Source organism: Colius striatus, chromosome 11 (genome assembly GCF_028858725.1).
Source record: "Colius striatus isolate bColStr4 chromosome 11, bColStr4.1.hap1, whole genome shotgun sequence".
NCBI classification, from domain to species: domain Eukaryota; kingdom Metazoa; phylum Chordata; class Aves; order Coliiformes; family Coliidae; genus Colius; species Colius striatus.
Genome location: NC_084769.1, coordinates 1,101,248 through 1,113,432, shown reverse-complemented (window position 1 = coordinate 1,113,432; position 12,185 = coordinate 1,101,248).

Here is a 12,185-nt window from a genome sequence, read left to right as displayed (position 1 = left end):
GTTCAGCACCATGGAAACCATTTCACTCCATTATCCAAACATTATTTACATAAAACCGAGGGGGAAAAGGTAAGAGAAAATAAAAGTGACACAGGCAGAAATAATAACAGCGATCGGATTCACGGTGGAGAAGTGGGCAGGGAACCAAGAGGCTTTAATGAAATTTACATCCACCGAGGGGAGCGGTTTATGGGGAGCTGATTGCATCCAAACGGGATAAAAAGGAAAAGTCAAGCTCACGTGAAGCAAGACTTTCTCCTTCCTGTACTAATACTTGTACGTCTACTTCACCAGAGTGAAAAATCTTATTTACACAGAGCAGGGGAAACCTGGCAAGAGAAATACAACAATACAACAGGTAAACAGTCAGAAATCGTCACAGAATCATCATCGAAACTTGGTGATGACGCTGTATTTGTGAGAGGCAATCAAATGGTGGCCTAAAAGCAAGGTATGTGCCTCTCTGACAGGGACAGACACCTTTTGCCGAGGCTGCAAACAGCCACTCAACAATCACGTGCTGCTTAAAAGATTTTAAGCTTGCTGCTCTGAGGCTGCTCCTTAGCCTCACCTTGCCACTGCTGGCAGTGTCTGCTTTGGTACCAAACATGCAACAGCAAAGCATTTCAATAAATCATGCTTCTTCCATAACCTGCTGAATTTTTCCCAATGTTAGTCCCTCTCTAAAGGGAAAAGAACATCCAGGACAACCAGAAAAATCACAAGTAATATTAAGAAAAGCTGAATTAAGCACAAATTCTTCCCTGTTTGCCCAGATCACAAAGCTGCCAAAGCCAAGAATTCTGCAAACAGAAGAAGGGAAAGAACAAGCAAACCAAGAACCTCCTCATCCAGTTTTTCTGCCTCAGACTAAAGAACATCTCAACTGCAACTGCCAGCCTCTCCCAGGACAGCAGTTCCAACCGTGACATCAGCCACCTTGTCCACGACCAGAACACATGCACTGACCGGTTCCTCATGTGATGACTTCCAAAACAGTTTCCAGCTGAGTGTTGGAATGCTAAATGTTTAATGTCACTTAATTAAAAGAATTTCATTTTAATGCCTTTTGCACATTTAGAGACAATTAATGCAAGGTACTAAGTACTTTTAAATCGCATATCAGCCGAGAAGAGCTGAGGGTGATCAGCCATTCACAAGATGAACCTTGTCTGATTTGACAAAGGACAGGAAATCTCAGCCGAGATCTTGACGTGTTCTTCCAAGTGTCCTTCTTCAAGATGGGAAGTCAGAGAGAAGCAGAGGAATTGAAAGCTTCCTCTATCAACAGCACCTGCAGAATGTGGCAGTGCAGCCACTGCTACTCCAGAATAAAAGTAAGAAGACTTTAGCGCTCTGGTTATAGCCAGTTGTGAGCTGATCTCACCCTTGATGGCACCTGAATGTACAATCCTCTTCCTCCTCTATCGTGTCTTACAGTTACAGGTTTCAGAGCACTGTGATCTTGACTATGGTACTAACCGTATGACCTATTCCCTTCTTACTCATGGTTACCCACTAATCGAATAAAATGATTTTACCTGTACAATGTATATATCAGGGTGTGGTTTGCAATGGTTTGGAAGGAAAGGGACGACAGATAATTAAAATAATTCAGATAATCAACGATTCCATATCTTTAATTTCAAGATAACACTTTTCCATACCGTGCCTCCTCTTTCCTGAGTAGCACAACCACAGTACTTAGTAGCAAGGGGGGAAAAAAAGCCTGACCTGCATTGAAATTCCACTGCTGGAATATGTTAAAAAGAATTATAACCAAAAATAGATGTTGTACCATTAGCCTTCTGTGGAAAAAAAAATAAGTGGTATCTTTCTGCCTTATAGCAGGAAGTATAAATAGTCACTAATACACCATCTCCATATGTTAGACTGAACAACCACTCTGAAATACTGACCCCAGTAATTACTGGCTGCTCTAAAATACACGGACCGAGCACAGACCTGTTTTTTCTGTTTATCAGCTAACTGCAAAAGGAAGGACCTGGCTGTATGGGAAGACCCTTGTCCTCACTATCCCCCATTTAACTTGACTGCATGACAAAGTGATGCTTGCACGTTTTTTAACTTATTCTTGCTTTTCAGTTCGTGAAAACAAAGAGCTTCATAGGTGGCATAAGGTATGATTTGCTACAGCTGCAAACACTGAAGATCTCCTTATTGTCACTGCTTGTAAGCCCTTACCATCCTGTTGAGATCACTGGATTCACTCCCGATTGACAGAGACACGCAAGAGCAAAGGACATTTCACAGAGAAAAGGACATCAGGGAGGAGCAGTAGCAGAAGCAATGAGACCAAGATGTATGCTAAAAAAACACTACCATGCTGCAAAGCCATGTCCGTTGTCTTACAGATGACTGGATGCTAAAGAAGGCAGAGTAAAGGAAAGAAGCCATCAGATGACTGCAAAAACTGGAAGTTAAAAATACACAAGCAGCTACAGGAATACCGGAAAGGAGACCAAATACATCACAAATTGGATACCAGTGAATACATGCATGCATTAACAGTTCTTTTGAAAAGTCTAGTTTTATCATGAAGAATCCCTTCTAAATCCAGAAGGACATGCAGAGCTAGAAGGACAGACTTACCCATTGTTGAAATACACTTAAACCCAGTTTGTCTCCCTCATTTAGGACTAGTCTCACTAGGTGCAGCTTCATAGCTGATCTCTGATCTAGTTCAATAATTCCTTTGTGACTGATGCAGCATCATCTCCTTCCTTTTGAGCAATTCTAACTTTGATGTCTTTTCTCTACAGCTTCTCTTTTCATGTGCTAGTTTATATAAGGAGCATGTACTCCAACAGGAAAATGCTGACCAACCTTCACTGGTATATATCTGAATGTATCCCACAATTGCAGACATCCTAAATTATGGTAACTAGCCTGAGCTAAAAAAACCCCATAGGCTTTCTGAAGCATACTACTTCATGTATTAGTTAATAACCATGCACTAAAACACAGCACAACAGGTAGGTTTTGTTTGTTTTGTGGTTTGGTTTCTAATTTTTATGTTAAACGAAGTTTTTGACAGAGCTTTAAAAATGACCTTTCTCACTCTGAAGTGAAACAGGAACAAACCTGGTGTTTTCAGAGGTAGATTACCCCTTTTGCTCTTTGTCTTCCAGGAAGAAAAAAAGGCAAATTAGGTGAATGCAAAAGTCTCTAAAAGGGAGACCTCATGGGAAAGATACCACAACATGCATTTCCACTCCACTCCAAAGTTGTCAAGCAGAGACTAACTGCAGCATCCTTGCTATGAAGGGTCTGGTGCATCTGACCAGGCTCCCTCAGCCACAGCTTTTTCTTTTATGAGATCTCAGTGAATACTTCCACATCTTCTCTGAAACTTCCAATCAATACAAAAAATGAACCACACTTTGTAAACACTGTGATCACATCAATTGCTATTGTATTTGTAATTACATTCATTTATCAAATGTGCTACTGGGATGATCATAATAATCTCAACATATCCATAAAAACTATCTAACTAACATTATCTCAAGGTGTGCACACATTCCCAAGTCATGAATCATCCACCCTGTGTTATGAATTTGCTACCAGAAGTTACAGACAAGTATTTGTAAAAAAAACCCACAAAACTTGCCTCTGAAATATTTTTAGAGACTTTATATTCACGAAATATCATCTTCCCATGCTCATTTACCCTCCACAAAACAAAAATCTCAGGCAAAGCCTGTAATACTGACCCATCTGGTATTCTGGTGTATAAACAAGAAATAAGAAATAGGGGAAAAAACCCAGAATTTTTCAAAACTCTTAAGTTCACCTTCATAACACCGTGGGGTTTTTTTTCTCCTGAAACACTGATGACAGAGGTGCAGTTGCCCAAGCAGAAAGCAGAGAATAACAGTAGTACAAACAATATCACTGTGTATTAAACACTCCTGAAAAATATTGCATTGATATCTCCTCGTTTTGAGAAAGTGGGAGACGACAGACATCAGATTCTTGAACACATCACAGAGCAGGAACAGCGGATAGAAACCCTTTTTCCATCGCCCAGCAATCCCCTAACCTGAGGCAATCTTCATTTCTCACTCAGCCTTCAGCTGCTGAATGCACACGTTAGAGACTTATCCAAAACAGACACTGGGTGTGCACTAGTTAAGTGAACAGCAAAGAAGACAAAAGAGAAGGCAAACACAGTCCTCTAAGAACCTAGTTTTTGTCTGCAACCCAAGACTTGTTTTCCATCTCTGTGCTCTTTCTCTACGTGCAACCAAATGACGCACTCTGTCGCTCACACTAAGAGTCGACTGGATGGAGGAGCCACCAAACCACCTTGCAAAGGGTGTATACTGGAAAGATTAAAGATTCAGTTGCATTTTTCAGGAACTTTTAGAAATTCTACTGCTTGTCAGTTGCTTCCAGAATGCTAATAGCACAGTGAGCACTCACATGCAAAGGCCATCCTGAGCTCTCAACCTACTACGATAAAAGATATGTGGTCCTAAAGAGCAGAAGCCTTCAAATTCTGAGCTGGACGGAGAAGAGAACTGAAGACCTGATCTGTCAAGTTCTAGATTCTTCGATGACATTTACTCACTGAAGGGATGTGCATCACAGCTCTGTGCCAGAAGAACCCCGCTGTGAGCCAGTCTCATCGTTTTAAAGGTATGCTTAAAGCTCTAGATAAACTCTTCTACCCCTGAAAGCATCAAATAGCTTTTAGACAACAAGCTGATAGACACTTCTTTTGCCATTTTCCTTCCCAATGGCAGTCCTGTATTTCTAACACAATGTCATGCTAGTCTTCGCACTCTGTCACTCATGCTGTGGGACAGGGTGATACAGAAAGTCTCACAGAAGGTGTTGGAAGTTAAAGGTTAACCCGTTAAGAACTGTATGAATTAGTCACGGGGCACAAGCTCAACCAGTGTAACGCTGAACACAGACAGACACCCAGTAACATGACACAGAGTGCACTGACAGAGCTGCTCTGCATCTAGCAGAGGAAAACGGTATAGATTGAGTCATACAGAGGGAAGGAGCGTTACAATGTGCTTGAGGGCTGGTATGAGACTTAAGTGTTGCACAATGCAGCAAAAAACAGGAATCAAAAGATGTAATGAAGCCACTCTTCCCACTCCTCAAATGCAGTCATGCAGAAAGGCTGCTGCTAGCCTCCCCCTGCCCGTGTAGATCCTCCTCCCATCCCTCCACGTGCACTCAGGGCCATCAACAGGCAGGACTCTCATCAAAGATTCCATATGGGTGAAAGTGTCTTGTTGCTCATAGTCCCAAGGCTGAAGCCCAAGAGGAAAGAAAAAAAGAGGGGACAGGGGGTTGATTTCTGGCATGATACGGAGAATATAAACATTAAGATTTTGATCATTCATCAGTATTTCTGGGGCAGACATCCTCAACCATTACCAGGTGACACTGGATGCATCCAACAGGATGGTCTCCAAGCCAGACTCTGATTCCCTGTACTCAGTATTATGCTCCCCTCACACCACAAGATGTTCTACTGATGTTATAAAAGACTTCTACATGTTGATGGCATCAAGAACAAGGGAAAGTAGGAGAACTTGGCCCTGTAAGTCTTAGCTTGCTTTATGTTACTGAATTCTTGTACACAAGTCTTGCCTATTGCTTTTAGAACATACCTCTGCAAAAATAACATATGAAACATTGAGCTCCACTCTCAGACACGAACATTTCCTGGACATCCAGAGAGAACCTGATCTTGGAAAGTTCTGATCCTGACTTTTGCCTTTTCCCTTGCATGCTGACTGTGATGATTCCCAAGATTGTGATGATTCCCAAGCCCACTGAAGTCAATGGACATATTTTTCCCCTCCTGCAAATGGGTTTTGAACTAATGTCCTACAGGAGTACAAACATTTAAGACTGAAACCACAAGCTATTGCAGACGATTCTACCTGTGGTTACAGAACAGGCCTGTAATATTAGTTTACATATTTGGTTTTGAAACAGAGGAATGTTGGTCAATCACATGGATAAATAATTCCTAGAATTACAGGATAGCCCAAAAATACGGCATTTGCACTATTTTTTTAAAACATAAGAGTTCTCTACCCATATTTTATTGAGAGTCAACAAAGGTATAGAAGATATTAATAAGTGACACTTTAGGTCCTAATGGATAAAAAAAATCCACTAAAAGAGGATTGGCAGTATAATCTCAGCTATGATGATTGATTTGTTAGTTAAATCTGTGTTTATAATCAATTGCCCTCCAGATAAATAGGTGGTTTAGCCTGGGTGGTACATTAGATCGCTAATGAAAGATCTAGGGTTATCCCTGAACAATTATGTAGTCCTGTGCTTACAAAACAGCCTCATATACTGAGCCCATTAACAAAATTTAGGTATTTAAGTACCGTCCTTTGGATGTCCTAGAATATTAATTATACTTGATATATAAAACGTACTTAATTACAGCAAAATGTGAATCTGGATGAATTAGCTATGCACATAAAAAATTACACACATCCTTTTCTCTGTTATGAACAATTTAACATCAGCTCTGGAGCACGAGCTTTGTAACGCAGAAGATGTTCATAGTGAGAAACCAGCTGTGAAGCGACTTCAGAACAGAGGACAAAGCATCAGAGACCTCTTTGGCAAATGTTCCATGGCCCTCAGACACTGCCAGAAGCAACCTCTGCCATCGCTCCAGCGTGTGGCCAAGACCATCAGCACGTCCCAGGTAGAGCCGCAGCAGTATCTGCACCCATGGGAAATGATTCCCAGCCCAAAGGGGTTTGAATGGGGGTATGCAACATTTCCACCACTAACACACATGGAGAGCCACATGCTTTGAACATGCTTTCCTTGTGAGCAAGGCAGCATGAAAGTTCTTGGAAATGGTAAATACTTTCAAAAGATCGTAACACTCAGAAATGTTTATAAACATCTGCTTCCTTCAGCTACTTCTAATCATTTCCAGCCATTAGAATGAGCCACAAAAGTGAATGGTTATCCATCTTTTGACCAATGTCCTGCAATTTTCACCATTCTGTCACCACTGGTAACTGGCATCAAAAAACATATTCAGTGTATATTTACTGCATCCACCATAACCAGCAAAAGGAGCTCAAAGCATCGTGTTTAAACAACTCAGTCTTCTCTAAATGGAGAATTACATCTCCGCAGACATCTCCCTCCTTTCTCATTTTGAAAAGAAAATGACTGTGGCGCAGCTTACTATGTTGGGAAACTCTTGTACAAAACCTTCCAAACAGAGGCCCCATTTCAGTGTGGCTAGGAAGCAGCAGACTTTCTCACCTCTGCTCTGGAACTCCTGTGTCAGCAAAGTCCCAGTTTTCTGCCTGTGCCTCAGTGGTGCACAGTGACCCAAACCACAGCAGCATCACCTGAGAGGATCAGGAGACTATGGGCTAAAATATGTGAATTAAACAATTAATAGGAACAAATCTGAGCCCAAAGCTTTGTAAAGAACTTCAGAAGAACTAGCAAAGTATCGTTGGTATATAAATGCTTTGCAGCCAAGTCACAACAGCTTTCTGTCTTACGTGACCTGGGAAGACAGGTTCTGTACAACAAATAACCCAAGTTCAGGTTCACGGAGGGTGTACACGTTAGGCTTGAGCAGCAAAGGATTTTGCCTGCATATGGAAATAACAGACATCGGAAAAGAACACAGAATACTCGGTCACAGAAAGAAATGTTTGCTCAGTCTTTGAGTAAACCAGCTGTAGAAAACTGAAGGTCACTTTTGCTTCACTTCTCACCCTAAGTTCATTTGTTTATTCATGTTTGATTGTTGTTATTGGGGAGGATACATTACACTTTATATATACCTTAAAGAGCCTAAAGTATCATACATAAAGCAGTGATCTGTCCTGGTTAAATGAATGTTTAAAACATTCTAATAGCCCTGCCTCCACATGGATATACACCTCTGTTGAGTGGGGACAATGTACAATTGTTCTGCAGCTGTACCGCTGTATTCTAGTGAGAAACTAGAGAGATCAAAACAAACAATCTAATGGGACTCGCTTGGCTGCATCACAGTTGTTTATAAAAATGGCCTGTATATTACTGGTACATAAAAACCAGGCTGCTGGGCATCACACATGATCCCAAACCAGTGTACAAAGGCAAGGCAGAGACTGCAGATATCTATTCTAATGGAGCATAATCACCACATCAGATCGTATTTCTGAATAAAAGTGCACATCAACATTTTTCTGCATTCTTGGTCCTACCCTTAGTTTCAAATTTAAAAGACGAAATGAGCTTCCCAGAAGCTTGTGCCCAGGTGCCCACACCACACCATGCCATAAGCCTCGCCCACCTGTGTTTCACGTGCAGGATCATAGAGTCACAGAATCATTTTGGTTGGAAAAATCTTTTAAGCTGATGGAGTCCCAGTCCTCCCCTCACCCTGCCCAGCCCAGCACTGACCCACAGCCCTCAGCACCTCAGCTCCACGGCTTTGGGATCCCTCCAGGGCTGGGCACTCCCCCACCTCCCTGGGCAGCCTGGCACAGGGGCTGACACCCCTTCCAAGGGAAACAGTTCTGCCTCAGCTCCAATCTCAGCCTCCTCTGGCATAACTTGAGGCTGTTTCCTCCCATCCTTTCATTCATTTCTGGAGAGAAGATACCAATGCCCACCTCACTACAATCTCCTGTCAGGTAGTTGTAGAGATTGTAGGTCTCCTCTCAGCCTCTCCACCAACACAGCAACACGCTCACTTTGCCTGAGACTCGGAGAGGGGACAGCCTGGCAGGGAGCCTTGGGATGAAGCTGGTGATGCACAAAGAATTACAGCAATGCTTCCCTTGAATTTATAGATCTTGGCAGAATCACTCACAAGAAAAGGATAGAAGATGACAACTCTGACCCACCCTAAAATGTGGCACTCCTCCTACAATTCTGAAGTTACACATATCAAAACAAGAAAATGCACGACGAACAGTAAAGCGGAGAGCTGCTCACAGTAAGAATGGTGTTCAAGTGTCAATTACCCCAAGCCTCCAAGAGAGAAAAAACACTCCAGGTTTAACTTAATATTCTAGCTAGTCTCCTGTGTTCATTCTTAAAAACATGACATTAATGACATTAATTCCCCCAACAAAACTTTCCACTTTTCCTTTGTAATCAAAAGAACTTCAGAATTTTCCAAAAGCATGAGAACTCCATCACAGTGAATCTGATTTAATGCAGTGGCCAAGGCGAAATCCTCATTAAATCTTCATCATAAAATATCAGTTCTGCACTACTTTTTTCCACTTCTCAGCACTTTCACCATTGCTTAATCTTAAAAATGTTAAAAGCCCTTGACACTTACTACTGTCCTGTGTATTCACCTGAAAGCACTCATCTGCGTAACTTCACTGCATTCTAATGCCACTCCTTTCCCATCCTACAATTGATCACAGAATTGTTTTGGTTGGAAAAGACCTTTAAGAACATCGAGTCCATCCATTCCCCCAGCACTGCCATGGCCACCACTAACCCATGTCCCTCAGCCCCATAGCTTTGGGATCCCTCAAGGGATGGGGACTCCACCACTGCCATGGGCAGCTTGTTCCAATACTTGATAACCCAAACCATTGTTTTTTAAATAAGTAAATCAAGACCAAGTCTATGTAAACTCATGAAATCTGGAACTGCTCAGGCTTAAGATTGTTGCCTGAAGTAGCTCTGCATTTCTGCTAGTGGATGTAGGTAGTTAGTCTCAAGGTAGTCTAGCCACCTCATAAGACGTAAGCACGTGGTTTGCCACTTCAAAACCACTCCATTAATAACATCACAAGGAATTGAAAGTGAAGTCTGAAATAGATGCAGACTGTGAGGAAAAACAGATGGACATAATTAAAAGATCTGCCACATACATCCAACCTAAATCTAACAAATTTCTTGACCCTCCAGCCACCTCTGATTGGGATGCAGTCAAGTCTCGTGAACACCATTTGAAAACTTAGTTCTTTGATAGCTGTTTCACTGAAACTCTCTCAGGAAGCACCATTTTCCTGAGGAAGGTGTTTTGTTGAAGATCCACGTGAGATGGCTTAAAATACAAAACAACACAGTCTTCTTTCCTTGTTGCCACCAAAGGTGCCAGAATCTCAGAAAGACAGGTAAAAGCATCTTACCACTTTTAAAGCTCCCCTTAAAGTATGTAATCTTAGAAAAAGAAATAAAGTGGGAAGATATAAAATGCCCAAAGTTTCTGTAGAGTGCACCATATCCCAGAGAAACACAATATATACATGTCAAGACAAAATTACAAGTGGTAAATGATTAAAGCGGGAGGCCAGTATTAGAAAATACTCCTTAGAATTAAGTAGAGACCATACAACTGTCCTGCCAATGAGAAGCAATTACATCATACAGTGTACAAGTGCACCTCGGATGCTTTTGATGCAATACACATATCACTGGAGAACTGTCAAATTGTTGTAATTTGCATGGGAGAATTATAAATTAGCCATAAAATACTCTTTTGAAATGCAGGTTATTTCTATTTTGGAACTGCTGTGATCAGCAGTGATCCCCTGCACCCAGATCTCCAGGTAAGGCAATAATAAATCACAAGGCTCACCCTGTAGGCAGCACAGAGAACAGAGGGTCACTGACTGTCTCACAAATACATCATCAGATAGGCTTTCTATCCTAAGTCTTCACAGGACATTTGGTTTTTTTCAAGTGTCCAAGTTTATCCAAGCATCTGGGTGTAAAAAAGAAATGACATGACTGGTGCTAGATATGAATTCCTTCTGTCCATCCTCTCTCCGATTCCTGCTTTGTTGTTGATGTCTTTGGACTCCTAATTTCTTACAGGCAGTATTCTTGGTTGGACTTGCATAAAGTGAACCAGTGACTTCAGGGGCCTCAGTAATGTAAGGAAAGAAGAAACTGTAAGCATGGGGGGGCTTTGTTGTGGCCCAGAAAAATTCCTCATTTGTGTATTTCTACATAATCAGAGAGCAGCTGTAAGTCATTCCAAGTCACAGCTTAAAATGGCACTTTAAGAGGCACAATTCCCAACCTTAAAGTTTGACTGAACAGAGACCAAGAACTACATCAATTAATTCTTGTCTGTTATAGACTTAAAAGTGAGGGCCATTCCTCAGAACCTATCAGGAAACTGAAAAGGCAATAATAGCTGTACTTTGCACAATGTTTCTGAACAGCTGCCTTTGCCAACGTTTTTTCTGCCTCAGACCTTGTATAAAGTAGCAACAGGACATTTCCAAGTAGTGTTGCGCTTTGGATTTGATTTTACCTGGGAGAAGTTTAACAGGACATTTTTACAGGGACAAAACCTTGTGTCTGACATGCAGCTTGCATGCTAGTTCTGGAAGCTGCAGGTCATCTTTTAGGGAAGAACTTGCCACCTAACCCAAGAGCCAGGTTTTCCACTGGTTAAATTCAGGTAGCACTGTTCACTTCATGAGAGAAAGGCAGATCTGCCCCATGTGACTATCTGGTGGGAAGTTTTTTTCCCAAATCAACCTGTCAAACCCTTCTACTTGACAATTCCAACAATAATGACAGTTGTAGTCATCAAGAGAGCTTCTACATGTCAGTTCCAAAATCCAAAGTGCAGCGTTACACAGTGTTCCCAGCCTGCTGAAGAGATTGTGGTAAGGAAAGGCTCCAGTTTCCTCAGTCCTCAAGCTTGAGATCTACACTGGGAATCTCAAAACCTTCAGTCTTACAAGCAACACTCTGAACAACCTTAAGGTTGCTTCCACAGAATTTCTTTTGCTACCTTTCTTCTCAAGCAACTGGTTTAATTCACCCAGAAAGAATATCCTCTCATCTCAAACCCTTTAAGCACTGTAGTCCCATCAATTATGGCATAACGAGCAGTAAAACCCACTGCTATCCCATTGGGGTCAGCTGTGGTGGGGTTTGGTTCCTGGTGACAGACATGGGGAGGTAAAGCAGACAATGCCATCCACTGCTATCTGCTTGCTCAGCATTTGAAGAAACTTTGCGAGCACATTTTCCCCAATAGCTTTAAGTTTTCCCACTTCCCCACTGCAGATCAGCAGCTCTGAAGGAAGGGTCTTTGTCTTGGCTTTCTGTGCTGCTTTTTAAAATGACGACAGCACCAACAAAAATGAGATGTCCTTTAATTGCCCTGGCAATGCAGCTGGCAGTATGCCCACATTCACACAGCTACA